The sequence below is a fragment of the Oncorhynchus gorbuscha genome, linkage group LG09 (genome assembly GCF_021184085.1).
Source record: "Oncorhynchus gorbuscha isolate QuinsamMale2020 ecotype Even-year linkage group LG09, OgorEven_v1.0, whole genome shotgun sequence".
Lineage (NCBI taxonomy): Eukaryota > Metazoa > Chordata > Actinopteri > Salmoniformes > Salmonidae > Oncorhynchus > Oncorhynchus gorbuscha.
In genome coordinates, this window is record NC_060181.1 from 83,862,401 (window position 1) to 83,881,019 (window position 18,619).

At 43.6% G+C, this 18,619-nt stretch overlaps 1 pseudogene; it reads left to right on the forward strand.

The window, feature by feature from the left end:
- Positions 1–18,619, forward strand: part of LOC124044178 — a 486,633-nt pseudogene that overhangs the window by 440,732 nt on the left and 27,282 nt on the right.

An 18,619-nucleotide genomic window follows, 5' to 3' on the forward strand; every position in this document is an offset into this window, starting at 1 on the left:
GACCATCAATGATATAAACATTATAGTTTTAACCATGTTTACATTAAGTTTGTTTGCAAACATTGGAGTAAAACAAGCTTCTATGTTGGGCTCTAGTCGGGTACAACAATTGAACTAAGGTCATGAGGCATTTATATGTTATTGTCACCTGTCCTCCCTCTCCGGCCTCTAGGTCACCAGGCTGCTCGTTATGTCGCACACCTTTCACCATCATATGCGCATTATGACACTCACCTGGACTCCTTCACCTCCTTGATTACCTGTAGTCCAGAGAAACTGGACACATTATGGACACACAAGGTTTAATCATCAACATACATTGACGCTTTTGTCTCTATACCATACATGTTTAGCCCCTTAATGTTGTTCATTGATATTTTGTAGGTGACAGTTCAATGGCCGTAATAAATAAGTATGGTGACAGAGGGCAATCTTGTTTTATTCCTGTTGACGATTCAAAGTTCTCAGAGAAGTAACAGTTATTTATGACTTTACATAAAGAACTGTTGTACATGACTTTTACCCATTTTATGAGAGATTCTCCAAAGTAGAAAAAATCTAGGAACTTAAACAGATTATAGATGTACTGTATTGAAGGCTTTCTCAAAATCTACTATAAAGATTATACCTGGTTTCCCTGGATTCTAATTCATTTTGAATTATTCCTTCAGTTGTCTAATGTGGTCTCCAATATATCTTCCTTTTAAGAATCCCATCTGAACATGATGAATATTGTCCGGTAGGACCTTTTTAATTTCTTAAGCAATACATTTGAAGTGCCTCCAGTTTCTTAAAGTGGGTCTTTGTACTGCCTCCTGCCTCCTGATTAAGTAGATAAAACAAGGGATTTGATGGAGGTGGTGTTCAGAGGAAGAGATGTAAAGAGGAAGATGGGGGACAGAGATGTCTGGAGGATCCATAGAGGGGATGAAGAGGGGATTTAAGAGTTTCTCATCTGCAGGTGAAGAGTGAGATATGAGGTTGAAGATGAGATGGAGGGATGAAAAGGGGATGCTGGGAGATGAGAGAAGCAGAGAATGACTTGTGGGAGGTGGAAGAGGATGAGGAGAGATATTCGTCCTTTTCAACATTGTATATTTTTTACATTTTATTTAACTAGGCAAGTCAATTAAGAACAAATTCTTATTTACAATGACGGCCTACCGTGGAACAGTGGGTTAACTGCCTTGTTCAGGGGCAGAATGACAGATTTGTACCTTGTCAGCTCGGGGATTCGATCCAGCAACCTTACTGGAACATGGTGAGGATGTCTTGAGGTAAAGACCTATGTCTCTCCTGAGTTGACTGTGTGGTCAGTAAAAGCCTAAAAGGTAGTATTTCGTGTGTAGCATGATGTACTACAGAACCCATAATGCAGTAGCTATATCTCTTGTATACCATGTCCTGGTTTGACTGAGTGGTCAGTTGTAGCAGTTCTACAGTATTAGATGTGTACTATAGCTCTTTGTCTTGTATACTGTATCCTGGGCTGACGTTGTGGTCAGTGGGTCGGTGCCTGCAGCCAGGCCTATTCAGGGTCGTTAAAGTGATGTTCCTCGTCAACCGTTCAGATCACAATATTTAATTGGCCTCCAGCCCCCTGGACACGAGCCAATTACAGCCGCCCTCTCTCTCTTTCCTTCTATGTCCCTCTGCATCACTTTATCTCTCTCCTTCTCGATCTCTTTGTCTCTCCCTCAATCCCTCTCTCTACCCCCCTTTACTGGCTCTTTATGGTCATGTGGGGTTGTTTTCTCTCCTCGACTAGGCATTAAGACTTTGGCCTGAGACTTTTAGACAGGCAGAGAGAGAGTTGACCCTGAGTACACACTCATTTGGAGAGCAGCAATAGAGAGGCAGAAAAACATTCTTGGTGGTGGAGAGGTTGACTGATGCGGTCTCTTCAGGGACAAACATCCGCACAGTGTGTTGAGGGAATACAATAACCTGTGTCTTTGTAGAGAAGTGGAGTTTTCTTTTGTCTTATATCAAAGAGGGATGTTTCACGTGAACATGGTGCCTTTCGATTTGGCCAACGAAGAGAGAAAGAGGAGAAAATAAAAAGAGAGTGGGGTTAAAATGGAGTTTGTGGTTAAAGAGAACAATGGAACAATACTGAAATAATTATCATTTTTTTCCCATAATGGTCTTTCTGTCCCTATTGTGGGTAGTGTCACCTAGTCGTGGGACAGGACCAGGGGTGTAGGTGTGGTTGGGGATGTGACGGGGTGTGATGGAGGTCTGTGTTAGGTGGGCACCACTTGTTGCTAGCTAAACCTCTCGCTCTAGCCCCTCCCTGTGTTCACGGCAGTGTTATTACAGGAGAAAATGAAAAGCCGTTCAGCTCATCACATCATCTACCTAATCCTCCACAATACGTTTCGTGCTATAATGGGCCCGCTCTCCGCTGCTGCGTGGACAAAGCCCATATTATGTCATCAAATGGGGACGATTAACGCAGCAGAGGGGGGATGAAAGGAAGGGCGACAGAGTACCTGTTCACAAAAGACTGTAATTTTTACCAGTAATTAAAGTCTTACATTTCCCCCGTCGGATCATCAGGGCAGCAGAATAAACGGAGAGAAGGGAGCGACAGACTGGGGAAAGAGAAAAATGACAGGATTCTTTCGCAGTGAAAAAGCTCTCAGGCTTATAATGGTAATTAGAACTTGTCTCGGGAAAGGGGGAGGCAAGTTTTATTCCATCAGCCATGAGGCTGCTGAGCAGTGGAACATAGGACAGATGCCCAATACACGTTTGGACAATAGGCCGCGAAGGCTTTGTATAGGTGAAAATGTAAATGTGTGCCTTGTGTGATAACTTTCCAGTTTTCTGTACTGCATGTAATATCTTGTGTTGTGTTGTTGTATGCCGGCATCACAAAATCCATTTCCATGTAAATGGGGCAATGAAGTAGGGGGGGGGCAGGGAGGTATTGGGTGAAATACCACAGTGTGCCTTAACAGTAGCAGTAGCATAACAGATTTTTGACTTCTTGCCACAAGAAAAGTGAAGAACAAACACCATTGTAAATACAACCCATGTTTATGTTTATTTATTTTCCCTTTTGTACTTTAACTATTTGCACATTGTTACAACACTGTATATAGTGTGTGGTGGTCCTTCCACAATAGACATAAAATGGCATATGAAATGTCTTTATTCTTTTGGAACTGTGAGTCTAATGTTTACTGTAAATTTGTATTGTTTACTTCACTTTTGTTTATTATCTACTTCACTTGCTTTGGCAATGTTAACATATGTTTCCCATGCCTTGAATTGAATTGAAAGACAGAGAGGGGGGGGGCAGGGCGACAGAGAGAGGGAGAGCAGGGGAACAGGTAGAGAGAAAGATGGGGGGTAGAGAATGAGAGACAGCGAGAGAGAGGCCTAATCCATAGTTCAACCATCAACCCCCCCTTCCCCGATTACTCACACATCTTCCTCTGCAGAGCCAAAATCCCTCCCCAATCCATAATCTTACTGTGCTCAACACTGTACCTCCTCCCATCTCCCCCTTCTTCCCCTTCTCTCCCTTCTCTGCCATGCAGAGTGAGAATCACCTCAGTTCAGTTCATTACATTTGCAGCATTCCTGCTTCTAAATATAGGTTTACAGCAGTACCGAGACCCCTTACTGATGAAATGTGTGCTTTGCTGTATTGGATACACTTACAGTAAGTCTGTGTGGTTAAGAGCATCTCCTAGGACTACCATTAGCACAGTGTTGGGACCTGATTGGTTCCCCTCTGTATCGCTCTCACTATGCAGTCATTGGACCAAACTAACTAAAGAGGCATTTGATTGGCCCTGCCACACAGTAGGTTACACCCACTACACCCAGAGCATACTGTACAGAAATGGAAAAGGAAGTGAGAAACCCCACACACTCTTTTTTTTCTTCTGTTTTTTTCTGGTTCAATGAAAGTCAATGATCTAAGTAGACCAGACCCAGTTGCTATTGGTGTCTATGGAAGACACCCGGAACTGACCATTTCTTTAATTGGTAAATGGCCTGAGTGAACTATCTTCATTCATCCACCATCTTTGACTGTACCTGTCGTGGTAGGGTTGCCCATGGAAACCACTGAGGGTTGCCGATCGAGGGAAGGGATTGGTTGACAGATGTCTAGAGTTTGTGTGCTGAGCTGAGCAGAAATGAGCTGAGCTGAGCTGATGAAGGCCTTGGTTTGTTACAGAGAAACAAGCTCTTCATACTCAACTGCCTTTTTCTTACAAGAATATGGCAGTGCCACATTCTTGGACAAGCCTATCACAACAGGTACAGTCAAAGATGGTGGATGAATGAAGATAGTTCACTCAGGCCATTTACCAATGAAATAAATTGATGAAATGTGGCAGTGCCATATTCTTGTAAGAAAAAGGCAGTTGAGTATGAAGAGCTTGTTTCTCTGTAACAAACCAAGGCCTTCATCAGCTCAAAATATTAGCTCTTTCCATGACATAGACTGACCAGGTGAATCAGGATGAAAGCCATGATACCTTGTTAAATCCACTTCAATCAGTGTAGATGAAGGAGAGGAAAACAGGTAAAAAAATATAATTTTAAACCTTGAGACAACCCAAATACAGGTGTGTAGCGTCATACCCAAGAAGACTCGAGGCTGTAGTCACTGCCAAAGGTGCTTCAACAAAGTATTGAGAAAAGGGTCTGAATACTTACAGAAATGTGATATTGCCATGTCCTTTTAAATTTTTTTAATCAATTTTAGAATAAGGCTGTAATGTAACAAAATGTGGAAAAAGTCAAGGGGTCTGAATACTTTCTGAATGCACTGTATGTAACAGAGATGGGAACAAGTCATTGTTTTACAAGTCACAAGTAAGTCTCAAGTCTTAGCACTCAAGTCCCAAGTCAAGTCCCAAGTCAAGACAGGCAAGTCCGAGTCAAGTCTCAAGTCAAGACTGTCAAGTGTCAAGTCTCAAGTCCTAAACTTTGAGTTTCGAGTCCTAAACAAGTCATAATGTGCACTTCACCAAATGTAATACCATTTCATATTTTTAACAAGAGAGAAGTGGAAGTATATTACATTTAAACAAATCATGAATGCTATTAAAAATATCTATATACTGTATACAGTTGAAGTTGGAAGTTTACATACACTTAGGTTGGAGTAATTAAAATGTGTTTTTCAGCCACTCCACAAATTTCTTGTTGACAAACTATAGTTTTGGCAAGTCGGTTAGGACAGCTACTCTGTGCATGACACAAGTCATTTTTCCAACAATTATTTACAGACAGATTATTTCACTTATAATTCACTTTATCACAATTCTAGTGGGTCAGAAGTTTACATACACTAAGTTGACTGTGCCTTTAAACAGCTTGGAAAATTCCAGAAAATTATGTCATGGCTTTAGAAGCTTCTGATAGGCTCATTGACATAGTTTCAGTCAATTGGAGGTGTACCTGTGGATGTATTTCAAGACCTACTTTCAAACTCAGTGCCTCTTTGCTTGACATCATGGGAAAATCAAAAGAAATCAGCCAAGACCTCACAAAAAAATTTGTAGACCTCCACAAGTCTGGTTCATCCTTGGGAGCAATTTCCAAATGCCTGAAGGTACCACATTCATCTGTACAAACAATAGTACGCAAGTATGAACACCATGGGACCACACAGCCATAATACCGCTTAGGAAGGAGACGTGTTCTGTCTCCTAGAGATGAACGTACTTTGGTGCAAAAAGTGCAAATCAATCCCAGAACAACACAAAGGACCTTGTGAAGATGTTGGAGGAAACAGGTACAAAAGTATCTATCTCCACAGTAAAATGAGTCCTATATTGACATAACCTGAAAGGCCGCTCAGCAAGGAAGAAGCAACTGCCTCAAAACTACCAAAAAAAGCCAGACTACGGTTTGCAACTGCACATGGGGACAAAGATCGTACTTTTTGGAGAAATGTCATCTGATCTGATGAAACAAAAATAGAACTGTTTGGCCATAATGTTTTGAGGAAAATCGGGAGGCTTGCAAGCCAAAGAACCAACCTTGAAGCACGGGGGTGGCAGCATCATGTTGTCCGCGTGCTTTGCTGCAGGAGGGGCTGGTGCACTTCACAACATAGATGGCACGTTGAGGCTGGAAAGTTATGTGGATATATTGAAGCAACATCTCAAGACATCAGTTAAAGTTAAAGCTTGTTCGCAAATGGGTCTTCCTATTAGACAATGGCCCCAAGCATGCTTCCAAAGTTGTGGTAAAATTGCTTAAGGACAACAAAGTCAAGGTATTGGAGTTGCCATCACAAAGCCCTGACCTCAATCCTATAGAAAATTTGTGGGCAGAGCTGAAAAAGTGTGTGCGAGCAAGGAGGCCTACAAAGCTGACTCAGTTACACCAGCTCTGTCAGTAGGAATGAGCCAAAATTCACCCAACTTATTGTGGGAAGGTTGTGGAAACGTTTGACCCAAGTTCAACAATTTAAAGGCAATGCTACCGAATACTAATTGAGTGTATGTAAACTTCTGACCCACTGGGAATGTGATGAAAGAAATAAAAGATTAAATAAATAATTCTCTTTACTATTATTCTGACATGTCACATTCCTAAAATAAAGTGATGATCCTAACTGACCTGAGACAGGGAATTTCGACAAGGATTAAATGTCAGGCATTGTGAAAAACTGAGTTTTAATGTATTTGGCTAAGGTGAATGTAAACCTCAGACTTCAACTGTATATTACTTTCCAAATAAACGTTATATTTCCATGGAAATACATGGGTAGCCATGAGAAAGACACACCCCCCCACTAATGATCGACTATCGAGAATCGCTATGGGGCGCAATCAGGCGATGAAGGCTTGTACACAATCACCCAACCTTAACACACAAACACTCTGTGTGGTTACAGTAGGCTGATGTATGTCAATGATTTTAGGAACAGCAGTAACATCAGGCAGGATTTAGGCTACCCACTGCCTGGCCAGTTGTAGCTCAATCTTGGGTGCAATAATGATCACGTTCCCGCACTGACTGACTGTTTGTAGGCTGATTTATCGTTACGTGAGCCTACATGATACACCAGTAAAAAAATATATAGCTGTCGGCTATATTAGCCACGACTTACCATTCTTTGTGCAGCTTCAAATATCGAACAAAGTAGGAAATTGGTGCCGGTGTCTGATTTCCTTCCAGCATGTTTTGCAAGTTGCAATCCATTTTATGTTGAAACAGCGTCATCTTTATATCAGAAAATAATACTTTTGGGTGTCATCTTTCCAAGGGCCCCATCTGAGTTCACCCACCGACGTTCCTCTGCAGTGCCACACACAACTGTTTCTCAGCTGGCACAATTTGATTGTAGAGCATGCATATCTGTAATGTAGAGCATGTATATCTGTAATATAGAGCATGTATATCTGTAATATAGAGCATGTATATATGTAATGTAGAGCATGTATATCTGTAATATAGAGCATGCATATCTCTAATGTAGAGCATGTATATCTGTAATGTAGAGCATGCATATCTCTAATGTAGAGCATGTATATCTGTAATATAGAGCATTCATATCTGTAATATAGAGCATGTATATCCGTAATATATAGCATGTATATCTGTAATATAGAGCATGTATATCTGTAATAGAGCATGTATATCTGTAATATAGAGCATGTATATCTGTAATATAGAGCATGTATATCTGTAATATAGAGCATGTATATCTGTAATAGCGCATGTATATCTGTAATAGAGCATGTATATCTGTAATATAGAGCATGTATATCTGTAATATAGAGCTTTATATCTGTAATATAGAGCATTATATCTGTAATAGAGCATGGATATCTGTAATATAGAGCATGGATATATGTAATATAGAGCATGTATATCTGTAATATAGAGCATGCATATCTGTAATATAGAGCATGGATATCTGTAATATAGAGCATGTATATCTGTAATAGAGCATGTATATCTGTAATATAGAGCATGTATATCTGTAATATAGAGCATGCATATCTGTAATATAGAGCATGTATATTGCTAGCACACTGACTGTATGTTCATTACATGTAAACCATCAGAGTGAGAACAGACACACACAGACACACACATACATTGGGAACTCACTGGCACCACACACACACACAACACACACGACAATGTTTGACAGTTTCACACCTCGCTGAGGGAGCTTGTTGATTGACAGGTCTTCCATCTGAGCCTCCTACAGTGATCTCCACAGGACACCTTCACACAACTTGTACTACACACGCACACACACACAAACATACACTCAAGTATAAAGTACACCTTCTCATGCTTCTCTTCATACATCACACATTATCCCTCACGGACACACACTAGAGCAGTGGTCTCTAACCTTTTCTAGCATGAGAGCTACTTTTTTTCAAATTCAGCATGTCCCAGGCTAGTAATTTTTTTCTAGCTTTCAAAAAGGTGCATCCTTCTCTTCTCCTCTCCCCTTCAACTCTTCCCTGGGAGATCAGTGTACAGGAGAAAGTAGTGCACAATATTATCTGTCAATATAGCTGGTAAATGGGGGGCCCCTGAAGAATCTGTCATTTTTTATCCAAAATGTCTTATTTTATTTATCCAAATTGTAATTGTTCAGAGAGAAACAAGGAAATTGGATGTTCTGAGTCCATGTCAATTCTTAAATCACATCAGAAGACAATGTTTTAAGCCTGGAAGAAAACAAATAAGTTTGGATTTTTTTGTGTAATTCCCCTTTAATTGTGCAACTGGCCCTTTAATTGTGGGTCTAGCTAGTATGTAACGTGCTGTCTAATGTGCTGGTCTAGTGATGATTATGTACTGCTGCTGCTCATTTCATGGCAAAGTTTGCAAATAACAAATAATAGCTACATATGATATATTCATTCATGATATACTTCTGCCAGGTAAGCCTACATTGCAGTTAACCCTCTCAATTAAATGTTTTGGGGAATTGTTTCTGTCAACCCACAAGAAGGTTACCTCATCAACTGGCTACACACGGAGTGATAGGCAAACGCACACACTACACAGGCAGACGGAGGCAATATTTCTGGAAATGAATTGTCAGATATTGTGTTAGGTTTGGCTTTCGAAGCCAATAGTGGCTACCCCGGGTTGGGATAATGTCAATGTTGCCATGATTAGACATGGCTGAGAGCTTGCGGTGTCTGATACTTGTGAGATTTGTTTAAGACTGTTTGTAGTGGAACACATGAAAATTGCATGTACTTTCATAATTGTTTGGCGAGGATCTCATCGGTAGCTCGCGATCGACCTGTTGGATACCCCTGCACTGTGATTGGGAGAATTCCCTACTCTCTTTCAGAATTGGAGTACCATCTATCTAGAGCCTCTGAGAGCCTAATTATCTAACAAAACTTCAGCTGCTGAACACACACACACCCACACACGCACATGAATGGTTTATCTTTCTTACTTTCATCTGTTGAGGACTTATAAGAGTCATGTTGTGGTGTTCTAGCGGCTAACTCTGTGGGAAATACTGAGGGATACTAAGAAAATAAAGGATTGATCTGAAATCTCTCCTTCATCACATTACGTGACCAGCTACCAGCCTGCGGGGAGGTTGTCACAAGCATTTCGCTACACTCGCATTAACATCTGCTAACCATGTGTATGTGACAAATACATTTGATTTGATTTGATTTGACCTTGGTCATTGTAACTAGCCGGCCTCTGCCCAGGACCGTGCTCTGAACCTTAGTCATTGTAACTAGCCGGCCTCTGCCAAGTACCATGCTCTGAACCTTAGTCATTGTAACTAGCCGGCCTCTGCCCAGTACCCTGCTGTGAACCTTAGTCATTGTAACTAGCCGGCCTCTGCCCAGTACCGTGCTCTGAACCTTAGTCATTGTAACTAGCCGGCCTCTGCCCAGTACCGTGCTCTGAACCTTAGTCATTGTAACTAGCCGGCCTCTGCCCAGTACCGTGCTCTGAACCTTAGTCATTGTAACTAGCCGGCCTCTGCCCAGTACCGTGCTCTGAACCTTAGTCATTGTAACTAGCCGGCCTCTGCCCAGTACCGTGCTCTGAACCTTAGTCATTGTAACTAGCCGGCCTCTGCCCAGTACCGTGCTCTGAACCTTAGTCATTGTAACTAGCCGGCCTCTGCCCAGTACCGTGCTCTGAACCTTAGTCATTGTAACTAGCCGGCCTCTGCCCAGTACCGTGCTCTGAACCTTAGTCATTGTAACTAGCCGGCCTCTGCCCAGTACCGTGCTCTGAACCTTAGTCATTGTAACTAGCCGGCCTCTGCCCAGTACCGTGCCCTGAACCTTAATCATTGTAACTAGCCGGCCTCTGCCCAGTACCGTGCCCTGAACCTTAGTCATTGTAACTAGCCGGCCTCTGCCCAGTACCGTGCCCTGAACCTTAGTCATGGTTCCTAGCCGGCCTCTGCCCAGTACCGTGCTCTCAACCTTAGTCATGGTTCCTAGCCGGCCTCTGCCCAGTACCGTGCTCTCAACCTTAGTCATGGTTACTAGCCGGCCTCTGCCCAGTACCATGCTCTCAACCTTAGTCATGGTTCCTAGCCGGCCTCTGCCCAGTACCGTGCTCTCAACCTTAGTCATGGTTCCTAGCCGGCCTCTGCCCAGTACCGTGCTCTCAACCTTAGTCATGGTTCCTAGCCGGCCTCTGCCCAGTACCGTGCTCTCAACCTTAGTCATGGTTACTAGCCGGCTACCACCTGGTAGGGATGAGCACGGAATCCTGGGACTGTCCTGGGGTCACTCTTCACATTTCATGAAAAAATTATATGACAAGACCTGAAAAATTACAACATGTTCCCCAATGTCATACTAATAATACAATTCCACAAAATACACAACGTTTAGTAGTGAATTGGCCCAAAAATTAAATAACCCCTCATGCAAACAGGTTGTCGCATGGAAGCCTTTAGCCTATAGCATATGAATTATTGACACTGCCAGACTGCACATGAGACCTGAATGCAGTTTAGGGCTCTCATCTGAACTGAAAATTCGATCCCAGTCCGACCCAAGCCGGTGAGATGAAGCCCGAGTTCGGGCCTGGTCCGACATCACAGAAATTAAATGAGGCCGAACCCAAAGAAATGACAGATATCTACAAGGCGGAGGCGTGAAGAGACAAGGAAACAGCCGTTGGGCCTAGAAAAAGAGAGAGGAAAACTCGCCTTAGTTATATATATCCATATATATACTGAACAAAAATATAAACGCAACATGTAAAGGGTTGGTCCCATGTTTCATGAGCTGAAATAAAAGATCCAAGAAACTTTCCATACTCACAAAACACTTGTTGTTGTGCACAAATTTGTTTACATCTCTGTTAGTGAGCCTTCCTCTTTTGCCAAGATAATCCACCTGACAGGTGTGGCTTATCAAGAAGCTGATTAAACAGCATGATCATTACACAGGTGCACATTGTATTGGGGACAATAAAAGGCCACTCTAAAATGTGCCGTTTTGTCACACAACAGGGAGCGTGCAATTGGCATGATGACTGCAGGAATGTCCAACAGAGCTGCTGCCAGATAGTCTCATTTTAATTTCCCTACCATAAGCCACCTCCAATGTCATTTTAGAGAATTTGGCAGTACGTCCAACCGGCCTCACAACCGCAGAACACATGTAACCACGCCAGTCCAGGACCTCCACATCCGACACAATTGCATTTTATCAATGGCAAGTTGAATGCACAGAGATACCGTGATGATACCCTGAGGCCCATTGTCGTGCCATTCATCCACTGTCATCACCTCAGGTTTCAGCATGATAATGCACGGCCCCATGTCGCAGGGATTTGTACACAATTCCTGGAATGTGAAAATGTCCCAGTTCTTCCATGGCCTGCATACTCACCAGACATGTCACTCCTTGAGCATGTTTGGGATGCTCTGGATCAACATGTGAGACAGTGTGTTCCAGTTCCACCAATACCCCAACAACATTCCACAATCAGCAGCCCAATCAACTCTATGTGAAGGAGATGTCACACCAGGCAAACGGTGGTCACACCAGATACTGTCTGGTTTTCTGATCCATACATCTACTTTTCTCTTTAAGATATCTGGGACCAACAGCTGCATATCTGTATTCCCAGTCATGTGAAATCCATAGATTAGGGCCTAATTTATTTATTTCAATTGACTGACTTCCTTATTTTACCTGTATTTAACCAGGCAAGTCAGTTAATAACAAATTTATATTTACAATGACAGCCTACCGGGGAACAGTGGGTTAACTGCCTTGTTCAGGGGCAGAACGACAGATTTTTACCTTGTCAGCTCAGGGATTCAACGCTCTAACCACTAGCCTACCTACCACCCGAAGTATATGAACTGTAACTCAGTCAAATCTTCAAAGTGTTTGCATGTTGCATTTATATTTTTGTTATGTCAGTGTAGCAGTATTGCTTCCGTCCCTCTCCTCATCCCTATCTGGGCTCGAACCAGGGACCCTCTGCACACATCGACAACAGCCACCCTCGAAGCATCGTTACCCATCGCTCCACAAAAGCCGTGACCCTTGCAGAGCAAGGGGAACAACTACTTCAAGGTCTCAGAGCGAGTGATGTCACCGATTGAAATGCTATTAGCGCGCACCCCGCTAACTAGCCAGCCATTTCACATCGGTTACATCAGTCACTTGTTATGTCAGTCAATTTAGCAATCTAAAAACAAAATTGCTGACAGGTCAGGTAACATTGTTTTCGATTGTTAAATTAATTTAGTGGCCAACTATCTAAACTTGTTATTATGGTCGAATAACCTGGCAGTGATATCATATTAAAAACTGCAAACATTTCTCTACACCCTATTGCAAAATGTGTAGAATTGCAATAAATGAGTTATAAAATTACTAAATCTTCTCTCTGTCCCATGGCAAAATGTGTAGAATTGCATTAAAAGGAAATCTAAAACGTAAAAAAAATGTAGCTCCACTATCAAGAGGGGGGCAACTAAAATGTTTTGCTCACAATAGGGAGGGGGGAGGGGGTATGGATGTGGGTCCGCAGACCCACGAGCAACTGCGTCCCCTCATGATGAGTCCTACAGACAGCTTTGGGTACATGCACTTTTCCCATAGTGTAGCAAAGTGTTCGTGTGCTGTTTTCTTATTTTGTGTTATGCAGTGATAAAAGAGAAAGAGCCGAGGAGAGAGAGGCTCACTGTTTCTGGGGACTACTATCAGGCTGCTTCTCTCTGTGTGTCCACCTTACACACACACGTGCATGGAGGTCTGGGTGGGAACCAGGGGGTGTGACGGCTGGATTAGGGAGGACACAACGGGGTGCTGCCGACAATTTCCTGCGATTCCCCCAGAGCTCAGCGGAGACTTCCTACAGGAGCACAGGACGGACGGAGGCATGAAATTACCAGATTGAAACTGATCTCTGGTTTAAAACACCGGCATGGAACACGCACACAGACACAGATCAGTTCCACAACTTCAGCGATGACCTTGACCAACAATGTGTGGGGTTTTGAAGGTGATGAAGTTTGCGTATGGCCCTGTTAGCATTCTCTGGTGTTAGTCTCTGGACATTGCCTCTGCCATCAGATAATGCAGTAGGATGGCCATGCTGCTGTAACCATATACAAAAGTATTAGTAATAGTAGCAGGGTTCTATATTTATGTTTTAACATTCTAGAAGGCTTCCTGCCAGTGTTCTAAATGCTGCTGTGTGTTTGTATAGGTACAGTGTGTGCTGTGTTCCCAGTGTCCTATACTCCGAACAAATACCATCCACTGAATGGCTGTTGAACTTTGGAAATGTCAGACACTGCTCCTCACAGGAAAGGCTAGCATTTCATTGTCGTGGGCCCAAACCTTACACTTTAAACTGCTTTTTCTAGGCAGGACCCAAAAGGAATGAATGTGTATGAAGTTACTGTGGGCGGTATGTTATGAACACTATACTAAGAGCAACACCACGCACAGGACCCACTGTGCAAAGCAACAAGGCCTCACTAGAGTCAAAGTAACACCTATAACCTTTTTATAATAATGCATTAGTCTCTCTCTCCCCTCTTCTCTACTCCTCTCTCTCTCTTTACCTTTCTTTTTCTCTCTCTTTCTCTCTACCTGCCCCTCCCTTCACCCTTCCATCTCAATCCCTCTTCTCTCACCCCCCTCTCTCAATCTCTCTCTCTCTCCCACCAAACACACAGCAGTTTGCCCCGAGCCAGGCACAACAGTTTATCTCCAGAGACACTGTGATGAGCTGCTCCCATACATCTATCCATACATATAGTACATGTGTTGTTTACATGGAGGCATGTGGTTTCTCAGTCAGTAGCCTAACCCTCTGCTACTGCAGTGGTCCCACAGAGAAACACAAATACACAGGGATACAGAGTGGAGAGAGAGAGAGAGAGAGAGAGAGAGAGAGAGAGAGAGAGAGAGAGAGAGAGAGAGAGAGAGAGAGAAAGCGCTCCATGCATTGAATTAAAAAAGCTTCTCTGAGCTCTCAGCCCTGCAGTATGAATGAAGTATGCACTGTGCAGTGTGTAGTCAGTGGTGCACACATGATAGGTATGGGGTTTCTCCTGCTGTTTTCTACTATTTAGGAAGCAGCTGTTCATTTGGAATTTCTCTGTGTCTGCAGTATATACAGACATTCTACACCAGGGGAATTCAACACTTACCCTGCTGGAGCCTGCTGGTTTTCTGTTCTACCTGATAATGAATTGTACCCACCTGGTGTCCCAGGTCTAAACAAGTCCCTGGTTAGGTCCCATGTGGCTCAGTTGGTAGAGCATGATGCTTGCAACACCAGGGTTGTGGGTTGATGCCCAGTACAAAACAGTACGAAGACGTATTCATCCACTACTGTAAGTCACTCTGGATAAGTGTCTGCTTAATGACAAAAATGTAAAATGATTAGAGTGGAAAGATGAAAAAACACAGTGGAACTGGCTTCGAGGTCCAGAGATGAGTTTGATGGTTCTACAGTATCACAGACAATGTTTCATTGTTTGGAGACAATGATATCATTTGTTTGTCGAATGTTTGTTTTTCTCTTTGAAGTGTGTTTTCTCCCTGTTGTCTGGAGCAGTAAGCACATTGGATGAGAATGTGTTCAAACACACAGGACCTGAACTAGAACCAACAATAGAAGAATAGTGAACTGAGGTTTTCTATCTCATGTGCTGTTTACAGAAATAACAGTTATGTCAAACCACATACCCACACTCTCCGTTCTCCCCACCCAGATGGTGGAGTTGAGCGTTTGGAAGCTCTTCAGTGCCCCCTTGTGTTGTGTAGGACTGGTATTTATTTGACCACCATTGTGTCTCCTATTCATGTAAAGATTTACAATACAGAGACATGATGAAGAACATGCTCAAGATTTCATCAGAATGTGATCTGTTTGTTGACGTGCCAAGAGGGACTGTACCAGTATGACAGTGACTTAGTGTTTGTTCCGACGTGCCAAGAGGGAATGTACCAGTATGACAGTGACTTAGTGTTTGTTCCGACGTGCCAAGGGGAACTGTACCAGTATGACAGTGACTTAGTGTTTGTTCTGACGTGCCAAGAGGGAATGTACCAGTATGACAGTGACTTAGTGTTTGTTCTGACGTGCCAAGGGGGACTGTACCAGTATGACAGTGACTTAGTGTTTGTTCTGACGTGCCAAGAGGGACTGTACCAGTATGACAGTGACTTAGTGTTTGTTCTGACGTGCCAAGGGGGACTGTACCAGTATGACAGTGACTTAGTGTTTGTTCCGACGTGCCAAGAGGGACTGTACCAGTATGACAGTGACTTAGTGTTTGTTCTGACGTGCCAAGGGGGACTGTACCAGTATGACAGTGACTTAGTGTTTGTTCTGACGTGCCAAGGGGGACTGTACCAGTATGACAGTGACTTAGTGTTTGTTCCGACGTGCCAAGAGGGAATGTACCAGTATGACAGTGACTTAGTGTTTGTTCTGACGTGTCAAGAGGGACTGTACCAGTATGACAGTGACTTAGTGTTTGTTCTGACGTGTCAAGAGGGACTGTACCAGTATGACAGTGACTTAGTGTTTGTTCTGACGTGCCAAGGGGGACTGTACCAGTATGACAGTGACTTAGTGTTTGTTCCGACGTGCCAAGAGGGACTGTACCAGTATGACAGTGACTTAGTGTTTGTTCCGACGTGCCAAGGGGGACTGTACCAGTATGACAGTGACTTAGTGTTTGTTCTGACGTGCCAAGAGGGAATGTACCAGTATGACAGTGACTTAGTGTTTGTTCTGACGTGCCAAGGGGGACTGTACCAGTATGACAGTGACTTAGTGTTTGTTCTGACGTGCCAAGGGGGACTGTACCGGTATGACAGTGACTTAGTGTTTGTTCCGACGTGCCAAGAGGGAATGTACCAGTATGACAGTGACTTAGTGTTTGTTCTGACGTGCCAAGAGGGACTGTACCAGTATGACAGTGACTTAGTGTTTGTTCTGACGTGCCAAGGGGACTGTACCAGTATGACAGTGACTTAGTGTTTGTTCCGACGTGCCAAGAGGGACTGTACCAGTATGACAGTGACTTAGTGTTTGTTCTGACGTGCCAAGGGGGACTGTACCAGTATGACAGTGACTTAGTGTTTGTTCCGACGTGCCAAGAGGGACTGTACCAGTATGACAGTGACTTAGTGTTTGTTCTGACGTGCCAAGAGGGACTGTACCAGTATGACAGTGACTTAGTGTTTGTTCTGACGTGCCAAGAGGGAATGTACCAGTATGACAGTGACTTAGTGTTTGTTCTGACGTGCCAAGAGGGACTGTACCAGTATGACAGTGACTTAGTGTTTGTTCCGACGTGCCAAGGGGGACTGTACCAGTATGACAGTGACTTAGTGTTTGTTCCGACGTGCCAAGAGGGAATGTACCAGTATGACAGTGACTTAGTGTTTGTTCTGACGTGCCAAGAGAGAATGTACCAGTATGACAGTGACTTAGTGTTTGTTCTGACGTGCCAAGGGGGACTGTACCAGTATGACAGTGACTTAGTGTTTGTTCCGACGTGCCAAGGGGGACTGTACCAGTATGACAGTGACTTAGTGTTTGTTCTGATGTGCCAAGGGGGACTGTACCAGTATGACAGTGACTTAGTGTTTGTTCTGACGTGCCAAGATAGAATGTACCAGTATGACAGTGACTTAGTGTTTTTTTTCCGACGTGCCAAGAGGGAATGTACCAGTATGACAGTGACTTAGTGTTTGTTCCGACGTGCCAAGAGGGACTGTACCAGTATGACAGTGACTTAGTGTTTGTTCCGACGTGCCAAGGGGGACTGTACCAGTATGACAGTGACTTAGTGTTTGTTCCGACGTGCCAAGAGGGACTGTACCAGTATGACAGTGACTTAGTGTTTGTTCTGACGTGCCAAGAGGGACTGTACCAGTATGACAGTGACTTAGTGTTTGTTCTGACGTGCCAAGAGGGAATGTACCAGTATGACAGTGACTTAGTGTTTGTTCTGACGTGCCAAGAGGGACTGTACCAGTATGACAGTGACTTAGTGTTTGTTCCGACGTGCCAAGGGGACTGTACCAGTATGACAGTGACTTAGTGTTTGTTCCGACGTGCCAAGAGGGAATGTACCAGTATGACAGTGACTTAGTGTTTGTTCTGACGTGCCAAGAGGGAATGTACCAGTATGACAGTGACTTAGTGTTTGTTCTGACGTGCCAAGGGGGACTGTACCAGTATGACAGTGACTTAGTGTTTGTTCTGACGTGCCAAGGGGGACTGTACCAGTATAACAGTGACTTAGTGTTTGTTCCGACGTGCCAAGGGGGACTGTACCAGTATGACAGTGACTTAGTGTTTGTTCCGACGTGCCAAGAGGGACTGTACCAGTATGACAGTGACTTAGTGTTTGTTCCGACGTGCCAAGGGGGACTGTACCAGTATGACAGTGACTTAGTGTTTGTTCTGATGTGCCAAGGGGGACTGTACCAGTATGACAGTGACTTAGTGTTTGTTCTGACGTGCCAAGGGGGACTGTACCAGTATAACAGTGACTTAGTGTTTGTTCCGACGTGCCAAGAGGGACTGTACCAGTATGACAGTGACTTAGTGTTTGTTCTGACGTGCCAAGGGGGACTGTACCAGTATGACAGTGACTTAGTGTTTGTTCCGACGTGCCAAGAGGGAATGTACCAGTATGACAGTGACTTAGTGTTTGTTCCGACGTGCCAAGAGGGACTGTACCAGTATGACAGTGACTTAGTGTTTGTTCTGACGTGCCAAGGGGGACTGTACCAGTATGACAGTGACTTAGTGTTTGTTCCGACGTGCCAAGAGGGACTGTACCAGTATGACAGTGACTTAGTGTTTGTTCTGACGTGCCAAGAGGGAATGTACCAGTATGACAGTGACTTAGTGTTTGTTCTGACGTGCCAAGGGGGACTGTACCAGTATGACAGTGACTTAGTGTTTGTTCCGACGTGCCAACAGGGACTGTACCAGTATGACAGTGACTTAGTGTTTGTTCTGACGTGCCAAGAGGGAATGTACCAGTATGACAGTGACTTAGTGTTTGTTCTGACGCGCCAAGGGGGACTGTACCAGTATGACAGTGACTTAGTGTTTGTTCTGTGACTTTGTACTATTTGTACACAGTGAAACG